This window comes from Ailuropoda melanoleuca, chromosome 8 (genome assembly GCF_002007445.2).
Source record: "Ailuropoda melanoleuca isolate Jingjing chromosome 8, ASM200744v2, whole genome shotgun sequence".
Classification (NCBI taxonomy): Eukaryota; Metazoa; Chordata; class Mammalia; order Carnivora; family Ursidae; genus Ailuropoda; species Ailuropoda melanoleuca.
The window spans coordinates 73,430,565-73,450,545 of NC_048225.1; positions in this window are offsets into that span (position 1 = coordinate 73,430,565).

Genomic DNA, 19,981 nt, shown 5'->3' on the forward strand with positions numbered 1-19,981 from the left:
AAACTGAGAAGTCCAGAAACTCCACCTAGCTCACCAAGTATGTTGATTCTTGATGCCTTTTATGGGTATATAATGTGAACAGTTAAAGAATAAGCTTTTGAAACATGATGGGATTGGGTTTTATTTATTACGAGAGCAGCATGGGATTGAAAGTCTATTGCTAAAAAGTCTAAAAAAGTTCCTTCAAAACATATAAATAAAAATTCTAAGTGATACAAAAGCATGGTGGCATGGTTTACTTGACCACTCTGTGTGTGTGTGTGTGTGTGTGTGTGTGTGTGTGTGTGTGTGATATACAAAATATTGGTGCCTCTTATAATCGAGGGCACCTTGGATTCATCCACATAGGGGGCATTTATTTTACTTCCTTGCCTCTTATGAGGAAGTCTAGCTCAAAGGCCAAGGAGTTTAGGACAACGAAAACAAAGCATTTGCAAGAAAAGAAACCTCAGAGCGATTTAAAACCCACTAAGTTGGGGGCTGGGCTGGGCCCAGTTGGGTCAGGTGGGGTAAGCCTGAGTAGGATGCAGTGGCAGCATGGAAGAGAAGCGAGCAGGAGCTGATGAAGCTAGAGAATAGGCTTGAACTAAAGTCCTAGTAAAGCTTCAACGTGTGGAAGCTAATTCCAGAGCAGAAACAAGAAGGTCAAGAGTGAAGGCAGGTAGAATTAAGAGCTCTTTTCCTACTTTCTGTGAGTCTCAGATCATTTCGGATATCAGCCCAGTTTCCATTGATGTCAGATCACCCTCCTTATTTTTGGCTGGTTTCATCTCTTTGATGGCAAGGCTGAACATTGCGCCACACTAAACAGAGTGCTTGTAAGGCACCACAGCCCTTGAAGCAAGACACCAGATATGTGAAACAATAAATCCTGTTTGACCATAAAAGTATTAAATAAAAACCGAAATCTATTTTGCCTTTGAGAATTCGACAGCCCCAGCTCAGCCCCCCATTCGGAGTGCTCGCTCAGCCTCGGCCAGATGACAGACAACCTTCTGTTTATTCCACTGCAGTTAATTCAGAGTCACAAGAGTGACACAGATGATTAAGCACAAGAGCTGATGGCATGTGCAGGGGAGCAGCCAGGCTGAGCGCATGCCCAGAGCATAAAAATCACCCCGGTAATAGTAATTACACTGCTAAGGAAATGCACAGAAAGGCAGGTGTCCTGGACAACAAGACATATTTCTTAGCTAAGAAATCATATTTCACTTGAGGATATGAAAACATGTTGCTTTGAGGTTTCCAAGGAGTCTCGAGAAATATAACGTAGGATTGGATCCCACGGAGACTCTGGAATAAGCGTGGTGAGAGTTGCCACGCAACTACCAGGTATCACAGACCATGTCAGACATTTGAACCTTGTTATGTATCTTAATCCTCCCAAAGCCAAAGGTCACTAAAGAGTAAGTGGCAGAATTACAATCTGAACTCAGTTCTTTGTGATTCCAAATCCATAGCCTTCCTGCTATAGTAAGCTGCTTGATATATTGAGCAATACTTGTGTGTGGACAAATTTGCCTTTAATCACACATTCTGAGTTTTCTTCCCAGAGTCTAATGCTAGAGATGACACAGGCAAACTGGTCTGTGGAATCATTCAAGAGTAAGCATTTATATGGGACTGGCAGCCGTTGCCTGGTGGAGTCAGAGCTGCAAGTGTTATGAACTTTTCAAGAAGAAAGCTGTGGGCAACTGACATTCTCAGTCTGGAAGTGCTGGACACAGCACTTGGAGCTCATCGACTCTAGTGCAGTGCCAACCTTGCAGACTAGCATGTGGGCCTGCCCTGCATGTTCTGCCGGCGAAAACTTGCACATGTACACATGTATACATGTCTTATGTGATGAAGGAGCCAAGCAAGGAAATGCAACCCCAGCAGAGCCTGGGACAGACATGAAGACAGAACTAAAGGACCTAGGACTGCTACGGAAGGCCACCTTTGGGTAAATGGAACTTCTGATGGTGAAGGATTTGGATAGTAAACCACTAAGGGAAGGGGAGATAGAAATTATGAACGAAGAAAAGAGATTCCCAAGGTGCATGCCAGCTGTCTTCAAAGTCAGAAAGACTCCGCGTCCCAGCTTCTGTTGTCCTGGAAATAAAGCAAGGACCAATGATTAGATGGTATACAGATCTCTATTTCAGCCCACAGAAGAAACAACTTCCAAAAAATCAGATTCAACTGAAAATGAGTTGAATGTGGGGAGGTAGGAAGATCTTTGTTAATGGAGATGTCATTCCACTCAGCAAACACACACACACACACACACACACACACACACACACGCATGCGCGCACATGCTTGCTTGCACTTACCAGCCGAATCGCCATTGCCACGGGTACTATGAAGATATCAAGTAATTAGTGTGTTCTGTGATGCCTCCTTAGTACCTCCAATCTTTCTTTGTGGGAAAAGATCTACAAATAAAAATATTTGCTCCATGTTCTAAAAATTATCTTTCCTGACGATTTGTATTTCCTGATGCCTCCTTACTGTTCGCGGTCGCTTCCCCAATTTGAATCTAACCATGCTTTTTTCCAATTATCCTATTTGGATGTGCTGTTTTGCCCATATTTAATACTCTGTGACACTTTACCCTTTACCAGTATGTCAGTGGCTCGTTCTTCAAACCCATGAGATTTGTTGGTTTCTGTAACAACAGAGGGAGAGTAAAGTACAGAGATCGAAAGCTGGAAGAGAGGTCAAGATGACCTCTTACCTTATCCCCCTTACCAATTATATATTGTTCTGTTTGAACCAGCATCTCCCCCATCCCTTGATTTACCCATTCTCGGCTTCCAGAAAACACTGCCTTTGCTTTTCAGATCCATTATAAGCTCGCTGCCTTAGTGTTCTCAGGCTAGCTCATCTGGCCTCCATTGTTGTTCCTGACAGTTGATTTTTGTTGTATTGCCACTTTTGTATTCAAGGAACCCTGGAATTTCAGAGCTGGAAGAGCTCCTAGAAATCATTTACATCACATGCTTCATTTTTTAGATGGAAAACCAAAGCTTACAGAGGTGATAAGATTTGCTCAAGGTCATAGAATTAGCCGAACTGGAACCACTCTTTCAATGGTATCAGTCTGACTTCCCTGTCATAGAGAAGTTGTCTATTTTCAGGTAATGATCGCTGATGATAGCTGAGCTACCCTGCCACCTGCCACCTGACCATTCCTCTTCCTGGGACCTGAGCAGTCAGGCTCTAGCTAGTTAATACTCAAAATATGGTAGAAAAAAAAATTATACAGACTTTACTTCACTAAAGACAATCACTCCTTTTGGCTTAGAGATCATTGTATGGAGGCATCAGGTTAATAGGAAAGCTAGTCAGTTTTGCTTTTGGCAATATACTAGTGTGTGTGTGTGTGTGTGTGTGTGTGTGTGAAAGAGAGAGAGAGAGAGAGAGCAAGTGAAGGAAAGGAGGCAGAAATTTAAACAAAAGCTCCGTATGAACCAAAAATCAAGTGAACTAAAGCAATACAAATTCCAAAAAGAAGGCATTTTTCTTGTCCTATGCCACCACCTAAGTTAAATATTTGGGGGTTTTATTTATTTAAAAAGTAGTCTAGATTTGAACAAAACCTATTTATTTTCTAAATCTGAAACAGAATGGAACTGGGATGTCAAAAATCCCAAACCAAATCTGTGCCATCCATTTGTATCTTTCATTTTGTTTGAGTTCTTAATCAGTATTAAATTACTACAGATGGCACAGATATTGCCATCCTATAAACATCAGCCCATCTAGAGACTAACAGGCCCACAGCCCATCTGGTCGAAGAAAAGAAACCAGTATCTACTGAGTGCCAACTGTGTGTTAAATTCTGATATACATGACCTCGCGTCAATGCCCATGACAATCCTGAGGGGTAAGAATTATTATTCCATTTGTTTTTAATAGGGGAGGGAACTGAGATCTGTACCTTTTTGCCAATGGGAGAGCCGGAATTTAGATGCAGATCTGGTTGATCTGTTTGCATACACTACACCATCTGTTCTCGAAGAGACTCGGAAATACCACCAGTAACCACAGGACATTCACTGGGCAGGAGGGTTTCCACCGTTCGAAAGTGGGACACAAGGAGGAAACGACTCCATGGAAACTGAGAAGAATGTTCAATGGTTCAGCAGTCTGAGCAGAGCAAGTATGTCCATGGCGTGGAGGAGAGGGGCCAGGTAGTCTGCTCCAGGCAAGAGCCAGGGTCCACCTGTCAGTCCTCACCCTGCATCTTCTTTAGGAATTGTCCAGGAACAACACAGGTTGGGGACAGTTTGAGAGAAAGGACAGCAGTATCCATCAAAGCCCTGGAACCACTGCATCTGCGCAGGGGGCACAGCCGGGGCTCACAAAACTTACCTTAAAAACTAGAAGGATTATCTACGATAGCACAAGTCTTACACAATTGCAACCCAAATGTCCCTGTGCACCTGGTGTGGAACTCTTACTTTTTAAAATACAAATTATTTTCTAGGGACTACAACCTATAAAGTTATAGAAACACTGAGAGTCACCCTTCTTCTTCCCACCAAATCTACCCAGATTCATAAATCCAGAGTGAGAAGGGATTTTACCTTTTTTCCTTAATTTTTCCTCCCTTTATATTTTCTTTTTTATTTCCTTATTCTGTCTTTTCCTCAATTTTAAATAATTTTTTGAAATATTTAGCCTGTGGTGGGTCATGCATGAACTCAAACAAGACAGGGAAACTACCAGAGAGGGGCAAGGAAAATGGCACATAATTATATAAGTGAATAACTAATATTTTTATGGTGACTCCTAGTATCTACATGTGAGGGGGGTTTTTTTGTTTTGTTTTGGGGTTTTTTTGCCTCTCTCCAATATTTGTCACTTTCTCTCAAATCCTGTGTATATCTTCATTTCTTTTTGGTTTTTAAATATGTCTACCTTTTCACCTTCTAATTGTCTAATGACATTATATACGTCGTGTTTAGCCGCTATCATGTTTCTTCTAGTTGGTCTTTATCTCTGAACAATGCTTTTCCTTTTATTTCAAGTTCTTTCCTAATTCTGTAGCCACATTTCTGAGGGTATCAAATTCTGATTTAATCTATGGAAATATAAATCAGAATAGTGGCTGCCTTTGGTGAGCAGTGGGATGTTGACTGGAAAAGGGGCACAAAGGAATTTTCTGGGATGGTAAGAATATTCTGTATCTTGACCTTAGTGATGATACATGGTGTGGTCATTTGTCAAAATTTATTGAGCTATATACTTGAGAGTTGCGTATTTTATTTTATATCTATAGATAGATATATATATGTATTATATATATGTCTATGTATGTGTATATATAATATATATGTATATATTATGTGTATATTATGTATTATATATTATATATGTATATATATTAGGTATTATATATGTATATATTATGTATGTGAATATATTATGTATATATTATGTCATATATATTATTTATGTATATATATCTCTACATAGATATAAACATATATATGTATTATATATATATATATATTTTTAACCTCAATAAATGTGTGTGTATCATCAACAGTCTGAGCTGCTTCTCATCTTGCTAACAACCAGTTCTAGAGAAGCTGTAAGACATGCTTGGGTAGAGAAAGGTAGTGATGTGTTACGGTGACCGTCTCATCCTGGTTTTCACACTGAAAGTCTTGTTTCCCAAAAATCCCCTCAGTCCCAGGCAAACTAAAATGATTAATCACCCTAGGTGGCATCCTTGGGGTTCCTGATGCCCTCAGAATTGGGGCTACCCTTGATAAGCCTAATTCTTTCATTACCCATAATAAAATGATTATTGATCTTTTTGTCTGATTATTAAAGTAATACAAACTTACAGTAGAAAACTTATAAAGAAGAAAAATCAGCCGTAATACCTGCCATTATGCTGTGCAGACAGCTCTGCCCTACGCTTTTTCACTTAGCAAGATATGAGGAAAATTGCTCTATTAGTAAAAATACTTCAGGGGCGCCTGGGTAACGCAGTCGTTAAGCGTCTGCCTTCGGCTCAGGGCGTGATCCCGGCGTTCCGGGATCGAGTCCCCACATTGGGCTCCTCCGCTGGGAGCCTGCTTCTTCCTCTCCCACTCCCCTGCTGTGTTCCCTCTCTCACTGGCTGTCTCTCTGTCACATAAATAAATAAAATCTTTAAGAAAAAAAAAAATACTTCAAAATATGGTCTTTAGTGACCACATGAATAAATATGCCATTATTTTAACCATTCCTCTGGTTGAATTTGGTTTCATTTTTTCCCCCCAGCTTATTCCTACCTTAAGTATGATGATTGACATTCTTGTATACAAATCTTCTCTGTAATATGTTGGACATTGTCCTTTGACCTCCACCTTGGAGCTGACTTCTCTTCCTAGGGTAACCAGCTGCCTTGGTTGGCCTAGTTCTGGGGAGTTTCCTAAGATGCAGGACATTTAGTGCCCCAATGAGAAGAGTCCTAGGAACACCAAGGCAGTTGGTCACTTATCTTTGAGGTCACTGGCATCTTTGTAGACTCAGCGTTAAGGCACATTAATGGCTTCTAGTTCTGAGCTTGATGTCAGGGACTGCATGTTTTCTAGAGCAGTGGCCCTCCCACTGCCCGGAGAAGTCGTGCACTGCCAGAGCTCTGGGCAAACCTGAGATGGGGTGCTGGTATGAACGGGGATTACATGAGGCCCACACAGGCAGACTTCCAGGATTGCAACTTTGCTTCCAGTTCAGCAGCTCTACGTTTAGTCATTTTACACACACATTATCTTGAGCCCTCCCGAGGGTCTTGCAAAATGGGTATTCTCAGTCTTCATCTAAAAAAATTTAGGCTCAGAAAGGTCAAGTGACCACATGAGCCCACCAAATAAAGCTTCCAGGGTTCATGACCAGGTTTCCTGAGTTCCAAAGCTAGAGGGTTTTCTGCTCTCTGGTGCTGCCCTGATACGGCAACATGCTGTCCCACTACGTCTTGCGTTGGAAATGGGGTGCTCTGGTGTTTCAGGGCCACTGTGGTTCTCTAGCTTAAGATCTGAGCACTCAGTCTCTTCCGGGCAGAGGATCAAATGACAAGTGCAAGCTCTTCACGAGTCTGGGTAACTTACAATGGCACCTGCAGCTTGGGCCACTGTCCAGCTGGAAGGCAGGGGCAATTCAAGAATGCATCGGAGGGAAACTGAGCCAAATCATTCTATTTAAATTTGGTCTGATGGAATAACTTGGCCTTATGGGTCACTCAACAGCTCGAAGATGTTAAGGAAGAATATCATGTGGTGTGGTAATGGGATAGGAAAAGTCTGGAAGGGAATGGAGGCTGGCCTTATGACAAGTAACTATGGGAAAAACAATAGGAGGTCCAGGCACAGGGCACAAAGGGGACACAGTAACATTATTTGTTGAATTTCAGAAACCAACCACACCCAACTACTCCAGGTTGCAGGCAAGCTGGAGTTGCAGCAAGAGGTCAGGCCAAACAGTGGCACCCTTCTGTGTGGAAGATCTGTCCACACCTAGAGGCCAGACTCACGTTGGAGCTCTGGGGGAGCCATCCAACCACAAATAAGGTACTGGTATGAACATGGTTCAATGTCCAACTCTAGAAAGCAGGCTGGTTTTCAAAGACAAGGAAGGGAACATCTGCAAAACCTCAGGTTCTCGGATGAAGCTGATGCAGGAGCGGGCCACATGCAATGGCTGTGTGAGGGACCACGTATCTGCCCTGACTCAGCACACAGAGCCGGGCGCTGGGTATCAAGGAAGAGATTGGTGAAGACAACAGCAGCGCCCAGAAATTTGGGCTGGGCCTCTTGACTCTGGGTCTTACAGCAAGACTTCATTTACTAGACAATGTGTGAGGAGACAGAAAGCAAAGGAAGAGGGGGAAGGCGTTAAAGGTTCAACGAAAATAAGTAATCAGCTCTGTGAGGGATGGCTCAGATGCCGAAGAGGGGAGTGTGACAAGAAGAGCCTGTGCACGGTGGTCACCAAGGATGCGGCTCTGCTGGATACGTAGACACCTTTGTCCACTTAGGACCCAGACCTCAGGCTAACTCATTTCCTCGCTGATGTTTGCATTACAAAAGAAAAATATGCTTACTGCAAAAACTTCCCGCAAAACTTCCTAAAGTCGAAAAGTACAAGTTTGTCTTCACCTTCCCCCCAATCCTACTCCACATATGTAATCAAAATCAATTTGGTGTGTATTCTTCTGTTTTTTTCACCTATTTTAACAAAAATATGATAATTCTATCTACATTGTGTTCTGCAATTTGATTTTCTCATTTAATGTACCAGAGACGCCTTTTCTATATCCGCACATTTAAAACTAGTTTATACACATTTGTAGCTAATGTGCTAATTTGCATAGTATAGATATAATAATTTGCACAACCATTTCTCCAATTAATAAATATTTTTATTTTTAAAGTTTTTAAAAATTCTACCAATACCAGCATTATTTCTAGTCATCATTTTGTATCAGTTTGGCATGGCCACTCTAAGACAGACAATAAGACATCTGATTCCCCAACTCCCTGGGTCTAAAAATGATGGTGGACCTGACTTATTAACAAAGATTGTGATCTAAACAGAGGGAAAAGGGTGGAGGGAAGGAAGGAGGAAGAGACACAGTACAGGTGCCCTGAATATTTTCACAGACATGCTTATTGCACTTGGAAGTAGTTTGTTGCAGTGGAAAACACACGAGTCTGAGGGGAATCAGGAGACCTAGGATTTGGGTTTCCTGCTATCACTAACTGGTGTCTCTGTTGACCACAAATCTCATTTCAATTGCTGCTGAAGGGAACTGTGATTATTCTATGGGTTATTTAATGTAAGTAGATTAAAATTTAGAAATGCGTGTGTGTGTGTGTGTGCACGCACGCAGCTATAAGCATGTAAGCACCTGTCCGTGTCTATAGAAAAGAAAGAGAGAAGAATGAGAATATGAAAATATTAAAGACATAGAGGCATTAACAAGGGAAAAGTACTAAAAAGTACATCTTTCATCTCCTGACCTTGAGACTCTGGTTCTTATGTAATCAATACGCTAACACTCAGAGAAAATGGGTCGTAGACTAGCTATTTTCATATTACAATTCAAGCCAATAAATATTATCCATTTTTTTTTGAAGTTGGCTGGATGTTGAGAGGCAGGTAACTTAACATTTGTATTTGAAAATTGTCAGACTTGGAGATCTTGTCTCCCATTTTATGGGACCTGAGAGGATTTAAGAATTAGCAATGAGGAATCTAGTTTTAACATCATGTTTGAAGTTCTCCAACAGAAGGATAAGGTTAATGAAGACTGTTTAAATGAAAAGGAGATTATCTTTGGATCCTTCAGAGTGTATGTTCTGAATGAAGTTTCACTGGTGCAAAAAGTTGAGATGTCAGGGAAAGAACACATTTCTCTCCAATCCATTGTCTACAAAACCATTGTTCTTAAGCACTGTTCCTCCACTCCCCTTTGACTGTCATACTGAAGGATTGTGTTTCTATCTGGTTATTTTTTTTTCTGTGTAATAATAGATGAGAAATAATGGGGTGAGAAACTCAGAGCCAGTGATGATACTGGTGAGAAACTTGCTAGGATTTTTACCGTTTATTGGGTTTTCAGAACAGGTTGCACAGTTCACTGAAGTGCTAGCCTTAGCTTAAGTATATTCCAGAACCTTCAGTCTTGCTGTTTGCTCACTCACCCTGTATCCCTCTTACTGTGCCAGTCAACCCCACAAACATTTACCTCCTTCTTTCTTCACTTCCTTCTTCCCTTTGTCATTTTCTTCCTCCATCACTTCCTTCACCCATTCATTCATTCTGTTGACTCAACAATTTTTGAAGGGAGTGCCTGCTGCTATCTCAGATCCTTGGGTGGCACTGGGGGTGCCAAGGTGGGTCAGTGTGATCCCCGCCTTCCAGGAATTCCCATTCTCATCCTCCACCTCTGCTCTACCCCTTTTTTGTCTTGGCTCTTTTCCCCTTTCTTTCCACCTTGTTGTCTAAATGCAGCGGACTCCTGTTCTCTTCTGCAAACCCTTCAAATCTGTTCTCAAATGACCCATAAACGTGTAACAGAAACAGGTACCGATATATTGCCATATTATTAGTTTCCTATTGCAACTGTAACAAATTACTACAAACACATCGGCTTAAAACAGCATAAATTTATTATGTTCTGTATTTCAGAAGTTTGATGCAGGTCTTATCAGGTTAAAATCAAGGTATGAGAAGGGATTTGTTCCTCCCTAGAGACTCCAGGAGAGAATCCATGTCCTTGCCTTGTCTAGCTTCTAGAGGCTGCTCCCATCCCTTGTCTTATGACCCTTTCTTCCATCTTCAAAGCCAACTATGGCACATCCAGTCTTCACATAAGATCACTCATCTGACTCTTCTGTCTTCCTCTTCCATCAGTATGACTCTTGTGATTACAGCGAGCACACCCAGATAATCCAGGGTAATAGCTGTCTTTTTTTTTTAAGGTGAGCTATTTGGCAGTTTTAATTTGATCTGTACCTTTACCTGCCCTAAGCCATGTAACCTAACATACTCACAGGTTCTGGGATTAATATATGGGCACTTCAGGGGTGGGGGGGCACTATTCTGCCTACACACTTCACCCTGGAAGTGTTTTCAGTTTAACAGGTATCAAAGTTTCAAGCTACCAGGATAAAATTGCCAGAATTTCTGATCTTGGCCAAAGGCAAAACTAAGATGTTGGGGGCATTAAAGTGTCATCTGAAAAGGACATAGATTTTGGGATCAGACAAGTCTCAGAGTAAATCCCAGCTTCTGCTGCTTTTGAGTGCTGTGGCCTTGGGAAACCCACTTTCATTTCCTCACCTTAATTTGAGATTATCTATCACAGTGTTTTCAAAGGCTTATATTGAGATAATCTAATCTGAGAAAAGGGCTTGGTTTATTGGTAGTCGATGGATATTAATTTCCTTTCTCTAAATCATTTGACCCCACATCACTTAGGGGTAGACAACCTTAGCTGATAGCCACTTGCATTAATACCTAACCGATCAACCAATCAGCACACACTGACAACATTATGAGGGACCCTAGGGTGGTACACAGCACCATGCCTTCTTCCAGGAGATGTCAACCTGGTTAGCAAATCTGTATGTGAGCACATGAAAGGTTAAACAATAAAGAAGACATTGGTCATCAACACTGAGGTCCTGAGAGTCACCCTGTGACTGATACGGCCGTTCAGGAGGGAGGGGGTTCTGTAGAGTGGAGTGACAGTGATGGTTTCATAGGAGGGAAAGGATTTGAGCAGGGCTTTGAAAAAGAAGGGTTGGATTTAGGTGGCCTGTGAGGACAGAGAGTTGCAGTTTATTCTGGGCAAAGCCGTTGGATTCTACCCCCAGTGACCTTCAAAGATTTTGTTTTCTTTCAGCTCAAGACACAGTAAGTCAGGCACAAGAATACCAGCCCTAAACACTGCCACCCTCCACCTCCTCCCCTCTGACAGCCAGCCTCCTGGCCAGGCCCCTCCCTCCTCCTTCCCATATCTCAGCAAGATACAAAACAGCCTTTCTTCTTCCTGAAGACTATTTAGAAGCAGTCCCCCATAATTACAGTAATCTTATCTCCTTCGAATTCACCAAAATTACCCCTTTTCTTTATATTTGCACTGTTGCTACATGACAGGCATTATTGGTAAGCTTTGTGTAATGGTGCAATGTTGTTTTTTTAAAGTGACATCTGCTCAAATAGACTAATGTTCCTATCTGACTGACTCATTTGGTAGGAACACATCCACATGCCAACGTGAACAGGTGGGGGTGGAGGATTCAGGAAGAGGGAAGCATTTGGAAGTATATTTTTCAGTTTTTTGTATTTTATTTTTTAATTAAAAATTTTTTTGACTTTTTAAAAAAATAACGTCTACATCCAACATGGGGTTCAAACTCGCAACCCTGAGACCAACAGTCTCATGCTCTACCGACTGAGCCAGATAGGTGCCCCCTTTTTCAGCTTTTCTGATTAAGGATATGACTATTTCATTTCCTACAGAAGGGGAGGGAGCATTAGCTGTAATCGTTGCAAGGCCCGTGTCTGAAATGTACCATGTTTTAGGACAGGGGAAGATGGTCACACTTCAGACACATTTTAATTGCCTTGGTGATTCTCATCCACCTTTCTTGGTTTCCTGGAGGTTCCTCAGTTCATCTCCCCTCCAGCTCTGTTCTCCTCACGTGAACCTCTTTGAGTCCGCTCTGGGATTCCATCTGTGCACCTTTCTGCATTCAAAATCTGTGATCTCATATATCCAGTGGCCTTCCTGTCCTTAGAATCCATCTTCCAATGGCACTGAGGAGTCAGAGGGGCAATGGTGCACTGTCAGGGTCCATTTGCTCGTTGCTCAGGCCATGCACTGAGAACCTCCTACGTGCCAGACTAAAGGACACAAAGTAGAGTAATTCAGAACTCTGTCTTCAAAGAGCTCGTGGTCTTGGAAGGCCTCGACTATTCAAAGGAAGCTCCGGGATACTATAAGACTGACACCAACTGCTGAACATCAGGGGGATTAGGTAAGGCTTTTCTGAAGGAGGGACTCTGAGTAAGATGCAAAATGTTCATCTCTGCTTACAAACTTCCAACATCTCTCAGTGGCTGTTTCATAATCTCCTAAGTCCCCTGCCTGGATCTCTAGGCTCTCCATAATCTGATCCCGCTAGACATACCCATTCTATCTCCCTCCCTACCATCATGAACCATCTGCTCCTGGGGTTAGCCTAGTCCCTTGCTCCCCCTGTCCACCCCCTGATTCTTGACTCTGGGTTTCTGCTCCTGTTTTCTATCTAAAATAAACCTCTATTAGCACCTCCACCAATAAACCCAACAACTCTCAGGCATTTGTCATCTTTAGGGACCAGCCCGTTGCCTAATTGTGAAACTTCCTCCAACCTCCTTCAATATTGTGTAGCTTCTCCCATAGTACTTAAGCTAGAAGTATAATTTAGATGATGTATGTAAAATATAATAAAGACTTGGAAAATACAATGCAGACATAAGGTATTGCCAGTATCTTTAACTGGTAAGAGAACTTTTGATTTCTTCACCAACATTGGGGGTATTTCTGTAGACGAGTTAGTTCTTTAGCTATAAAATAGGAAAAATCATATCTACATTGCAAGGTTGTTATAAAGATTAATCAAATATATTGGAATGCGTATAAAATGTCTGTTTGTGCTAAGAATGTTGATAGTAGTAGGGCTGTTTGTTTTTTTTTTCCTCAGAGAGGATTCATACTTTAACTTGTTCTTTTACTGTCCAGTAGACCATGACAGGTGTGTTTTTGGGGGGGGGGAGAAGCAGAAAATTTGACTTATGAAGGAAAGGTTGATCATGGCAGATAAAATTAAACATCCTTCAGAGCTCTGCAACTTTCATCTCAAAAATCAGAGAAGAATTATAATATTGTAATGGGTTTATGACTCCCCATTTCCTGTGTCACCACTTCTTGGCAAGAAGGCAATGGCTTGGCCCTGACACTCCCTTAGAGACTAAGGGATCATTGTTCTCTAGACAATATTTATCAGAAATAAAGGCACTCACTGGCTGAGGGAAGTAGAGATGAAAGAGAAGGGTGGGGTGGCAGCTGCCCTTTCTGGAAGGTAGTGACTTTCTGACCTTTCGAATTAAAGGGTTCTCCAGTATAGGGCTTGGATACTAAGCCATCAACACAGAATGGTGGTTGTAAACTGGCGTGATTTTACCCACAACCCCCACCCCATCAGTGGCATTTGACAATGTCTGGAGTCATTCTGTGTTGTCATCACTTGAGCAAGATTGGGGAGGGGTTCTATGGCATCTAGTGGGTAGAGGCCAAGAATACAGCTAAACATCTCACAATTCACAACACAGGAACTAAGAACTAATTCACAACTAAGAAACTATCTGGCCCCATGTCAATAGTATTGAGGCCAAGAAACCAGCATTAGAAACAGTTGTAACTTATAGCCTTGGGTTCCACTAATCCTATGCTGAGAAATCTGTGCCCCAAACCATTTCTCCCCCTGTGTCTCCCCTAGACCCAGGATCTAGGAAGATCAAATTGGAGTTAATTAATGGAAATTAGTCAGCAAACCCTGTCACTTCCTTTATGAATTTGTCTTTAGATAGAGTGGTAATCCCTCCTACAATGGCTGAGATTTGACCACTTTACTTACAACTGGGGGATTTCAATACAAGGAAGGTGATGGAGAGCTAAAAACCAAACAGGGTGGTGAAGCAACCCAGAGATTAACAATAGCAAGAAGCTACTCCCACCCAAGGGTTGGAAAGATGAAGAAAGGAGGCAGCATTAGTAGAGCCCATGGGCCAGTGGGAGCTGCAGCCTCAGACGGACACAGTCATCCTCAGAGTCACTGCATGAGACAGAAGCAGGTGGGAAGAAATACCTCAGTTCTCCCTTTCTCCTGCCCACCTGTCTCCCACCAGTGTTTCCCATTGACTGAATCCAGGTGAACCCGGAGGAGAGGAACCTAGGAGATGCAGCCTACCAAGATCAGCCCTTTGACAAAAGAGACAAGGGTGGGAAAAAGAGGAGGAATAGATCTAAAGTCAAGGACACCCAAGACCAACACAGCACCCAGTGTACTTTGGATCTCCATCTTCCAAGGCTCTGATTACAATGCTTCATAGTTACTATTTAAGAATCATTCCCTTCCCTGTTCTCTCTTCCTATGGGATGGAATGCAGATGTGATGGTAGGGGCTGGAGCAGCCACGTTGAATCATAAAATGAATGATGCAGTATGAGGATGACAAAGCAACCAGACAGAAAAAGCCTAGATTCAAAATGGTTACGGAACTATGATCCTGCCTACCTCGACTTCTCCATGATAGAGAAATGAACTTTTACTATGATTAGTCTGTGTCCATTATTACGTTGGATCTCTCTATTACAGGAGCTGAAGCAAAATTCTAAATAACACAACCCCTTTCCTACTAGGTCTTGATGTCTAAAGCAGACATCATTCTTTCCTTCTCAAACTGGAAACTAACAAGAACAGAAGCAAAGCCATGGCAACATGATGTTTCACGGATGTCTTTCAGGCGTGTAAAATTTTGTGCCACCTTTCACCTCACCTTGCTTCAGCAGATATGTACTTTTTTATTCCCATATTCAAAAATAAAGTTCCAATCAGTAATAAACAATACCAGTAGAGGGGGAAAAATGCAAAGGGACAAATGGAGCCCCTTAAAATATTGTTTCTCGGACTTTAGGATGGCAAGAAAATCACCTGGTGAACTTGTTAAAACACAGATTCCCAGACCTTCAGACTCAGAGATTGTGATTCAGTAAATCTGGGGTGAGGCCTGAGATTTTGCATGTCTGACACGCTCCTGAGTGATGCCTCCAAGCGACCTCATGTGCAGTAGCCTTACTTTAGGACAAGACGCCCGAGGATGGAGCCAGTCATGAAAACTGCCCATTGTCTTAGACACAACATAGCTGTGGGGCCTTTTAAAACCACCTAAGTGAAATGTGTAAAAAGCTGAGGTTATCCACATCCCTACAGTGAAAAGATTGCTAAAGAATCTGGAGGAAAGCAGAAATGAAGTGGGTAGCTTGAATAAAGGACCCCAGTGACTAGATGGAAGGGCCGTGTTCAAGCCGACAAGGATCCTGGGAGTGCCAGGGGATGGCTTCTAGTCTGCGGTCAGTTTATCCACTGTCCTGTCAGCCAGTTCAGCCAAGGACACAGAGAGACACTCTCTGCACTTGGCAATGACAGGGGTCCATTCTGAGAGGTGCCATGGATGTGGGGAGGGGGAGATCTGGGAGACTTGGGGCTACTTTAATCCCTTTCCGACCCATCACAAATAAGCATACAGTAGAAGTTAAAAAAAAAAGTGTTCTCAGATTCAAGTGCAATTTCAATGCAAGCCTCCCAGCCTACCACCCTTTCCCAACTAAATTACTATCCCGAGTACTTCCTACACAGAGAGACTGGCGCCGCCATTGCCAAGGAGCGTGGGTTAGCCGCCCCTCCCCCCAATCCCGCAGCAAATCCGATCCGCTTCTGTGCCGTGTGTCTGAGATTTCACATAGACAGCAGGGCAGAATAAGTGATTTTGCCGGCCTGGAAATAAATTATTGGCTGTCTAAACAGACACCAAATTTAGATATTGACAGACCTTAACATAAAACTTCCTTCCTCTTCTTTCCCTTTCCTATTTCTTCGCCTTCCTCTTTGATTTCTCTTTCTCTGCACATCTCCAGCTCTCACCCCCACCCCCACCACTTTTGAACGATCAGTGGGCTTTTTATAGTATTTAACTTCATCCTGAGGGTTTCTTGCTCTTCTTTACTAAACTGGCAGAAAACTCAAAGATGTCTACAGGGCCCTCCTTTCATAACGGGATCTCTGCGAGGCTTTCTCACAAAGCCTGATTACTGGGGAGGATTGGGTCCTCTGGGTCTCTGGGGCTGAGTGACCCAATCAGAGGATGGAGATGAGGAACCGGCTTCCCCGCCTGCTTTATGGGTGTGCTGGTTGCTTGGATCTTTCTATTGGTCCAGAGATTGAGTCTACACAGGGACAAACTTATGCGCCACGCATATAGATCATATCCTCAACTGTCCCTGAATAAGCCTTTGCAAACTGTTTATTTCAAGAGTTTTCATGCTTATCTTTACAACCCCCCGAAAAAACAAAACCTGTCACGGAAAATCTTTTTTTTAATCTTTATTATTATTATTATTATTATATATTTTAGTTAACCATTATGGCCATTGATAGATCTGTTGTGAAAGTTAATACTCATGTACGTTGCTACCAGGTACAAATGAGTCAATCTCAGACTAAATTTTCCCTGTACAGATAAATTATTTTTAATAACATTGAAAACCAAAACATGTCTACAGTCTGTTCTGTAACGTCTTCTCCTCCTTCTTCTCCTTCTTCTTTTTTTTTTTTTTTTCCCGTCATGGAAAATCTTATCCTTAACGGGATTTTGGAATTCTGAGGTCAGGTTTCTGAAATTTCTCTCTTTCTTTTTTTATATGGTCTATCTGCCAAACATATTGTCATGCTTCTGGGCGCCGAGCTCTGTCTCAATTATGCTTTTGGCCTTCTTCCTATCAACACCATCACCCGTGGGAGTAATACTGCTCCAGGAACACAAGGATGTCATGTTAGGAGCAGATACAATTCTTCCCCGAAAGGCGTGTTTAAAATTGTCCCATATGTAATAAGTAGGGACAAAAGCGAGTGTTTCCACCCCCTGCCACTTACCAGCCACATAATGAGTGCCTTGTACAAACTGGAGAGAAATGTCCGTGAATGTGTTCTAGAATGCACTCCGTCTCTCTGTATGTGGCAGAAGAACCGCCTGAGTAGGGATCCTTCTGGAGCCAATGTTAATATATTTTTTAAAAGATTTTATTTATTTATTTGACAGAGAGAGAGAGCAAGAGAGCACAAGCAGGGGGAGCGGCAGGCAGAGGGAGAGGAAGAAGCAGGCTCCCTGCTCAGCAGGGAGCCTGATGAGGAACTCGATTCCAGGACCCTGGGATCATGACCCCAGCTGAAGGTAGATGCTTAACCGACTGAGCCACCCAGGTGGCCCAAGAGCCAATGTTAATACTTTAGAAACTTACCAATGAATAGTAGGTCCTGGAGCTCCCATAGCGGGTTAACGGAGCTAGCATGGATCTCCCAGCCCAGGTCACTGCCTTGGTCCTGATTTGTTCCTTATTTTTTAAACTCTATTGAAGGGACGATAAAGAGCTAGGAAATATCTTACCAGGTCCAGCTACTTCTCAGACTTGGATGAAGAAGCTAGTCCTTAATTTCCCTCAATGGGCTAGGCACCTAGTGAGACAGAAAACAGCAATAAGGGCACGGCACGCAAACTGGGCATTCTGAAATTTCATTTTAGCTTTAAATTCCTGGCCTTCAAGGCCCTCAACAAAGATTGCTGAAATAATTTAGGGGTCCCCGAAAGTGGGTTTTTATGCACATGCACACACAAAAAGACAATTTGCAGTTACTCTGAGGTGTTAAATCAATTTTCGATTTATTGAAAAACAAATTTTAAAACCTATTGTTCCTTAAGTGTGTTACTTCCATATACAAATTTTATTATTCTAATTATAAATCTAGAACACTTTAACAACACTTTTAAGGATACTTTTACAAGTTAGTTGATTAAATACCTGTAAATATATTAAAATGCACCAATCAATTTCATATATTTTATTTGCTTTGTAAGTACTTTAATTATCTGATTAGCAGAAGCTTGCCAACTATTTAGATGGCTTTTATAAATACAATAAATAATACTACTGTGGTGAATTTTATGTTCTCTTAATACTTCAGTACTGTTTATATGTATAGAAAATTTCCCTTCTACCTTTCACATCAAAACACACACACACACATCTATTATTCAATTACACAGTTTAAATTGGAATCATCAATTCTACCTGCTCGGGGTTCAATGATCTATTGCTACACAGAAAACCACCCGGAAATGCAGCAGCTTATGACAATGGCCATCTTGTTTCCTGTCACGGCTCTGAGGCCAACTGGGCTCATTGGGCAGTTCTCTTGCTGCAGGCATAAGAGCAGCAAGGCTAACATCATCTGGAGGCTTGACTGGGATTTCTGGGACATCTGGGTCTCTCTCCCTCTCCCCCAGTACCAAGTCTCTTGTTTATGTGGCCTCTCCAGAGGAAAGCCAGGATTTTTACAGGATGCCACACGGCTTCCAAAAGTGAGGGCTCCAACAGAGAAGCAGCAGAAGGTACCAGTCTTCTTACAGTTTAGGCCTAGAACTGGGACAGTCATTTCTACCTCCTTCTATTAATTAGCACGAATCCAGGCCTGCCCAGACACAATGTAAGGAGCTACTTAAAAGCGTAAGTACTGGGAGGGGTCGTTCACTGGGGGACCCTCCTTAGAGACTAGCTATTATAGTTCGATACTCCAATATGCCCACATCTCCTAAATCCTACAAATACTGTAAATACCAAACACACAGGTTCTTATGACAAGGACTGCTAGTGCTTGCCAACATCTGTGTTCTCCCTGTCTTCCCTGGACACAGCAAAAATATATTTTCCAGCCTCCCTTGAAATTCAGTGTTGCCACATCAATGAGTTTTGTCCAGTGAAATACATGTGGAAGTGCCAGGCCCCCCCTCCAGGCCTGGCTTATCCAAATGTCCCACTCGATTTATTGTCTATTGTTGATTCTTGCCTGAACCAATCCTTACCAGGATGTTGCGAAATGACGGATTTCCAACTCCAGCATTCTCTCCAGTCAGTGCTCAGCGTTACTGTAGGCAAGAGCCCTCCCTTCTCACTATTTATCTATTTATTGTCAATATGAACTCATTAGCGCCCTTAATTATTTTGGTGTGCAATTGTCCCAGATCTGGTCAGTGAAAGCCACTTCAAGTTGGATACAGTGTCTTTTTTTGTATGTTGTAAATTCCTTACTTTCTAATGTAACACAATATTCCAGGCTTATTTTCCACCTACCCTCTCCCAGCCCTGGGATTTACTGTTCCTTTTTTTGGAAAACGGTAATTAGAAACCAAGGTGAGTTAATTGCTATGGGTGCTATTGACGTGGCTTTGCTCCTAGATCCTTGCTGCAGAAGAAGCTGGAAAGATATGAATGTTTATATATGTATATAAACAAACACGTACGTGAATGTGTGTGTATTTATATTTACATATGCATAGTTTACAAATCATGAGTTTACAAGGTTAACATTAAATATTAAATACAATCCATCCCCACAGGGTTTTTCTTGATTACTCTCATTTCATGTACATTCCTTCTCCACAATGGATCCCAACAAAATACATACAATTACTCATTCATTTAATCCTATAATACATCTACAGTAGTTTCAGTATTTCTGTGTCCTTACAAATATAAAAGGAAACTTACTGAAAAAAGTGCAGGGTTTGTTTGCTATTCTCTCCCACCCAAGACTAAGGATAATCAAATACCA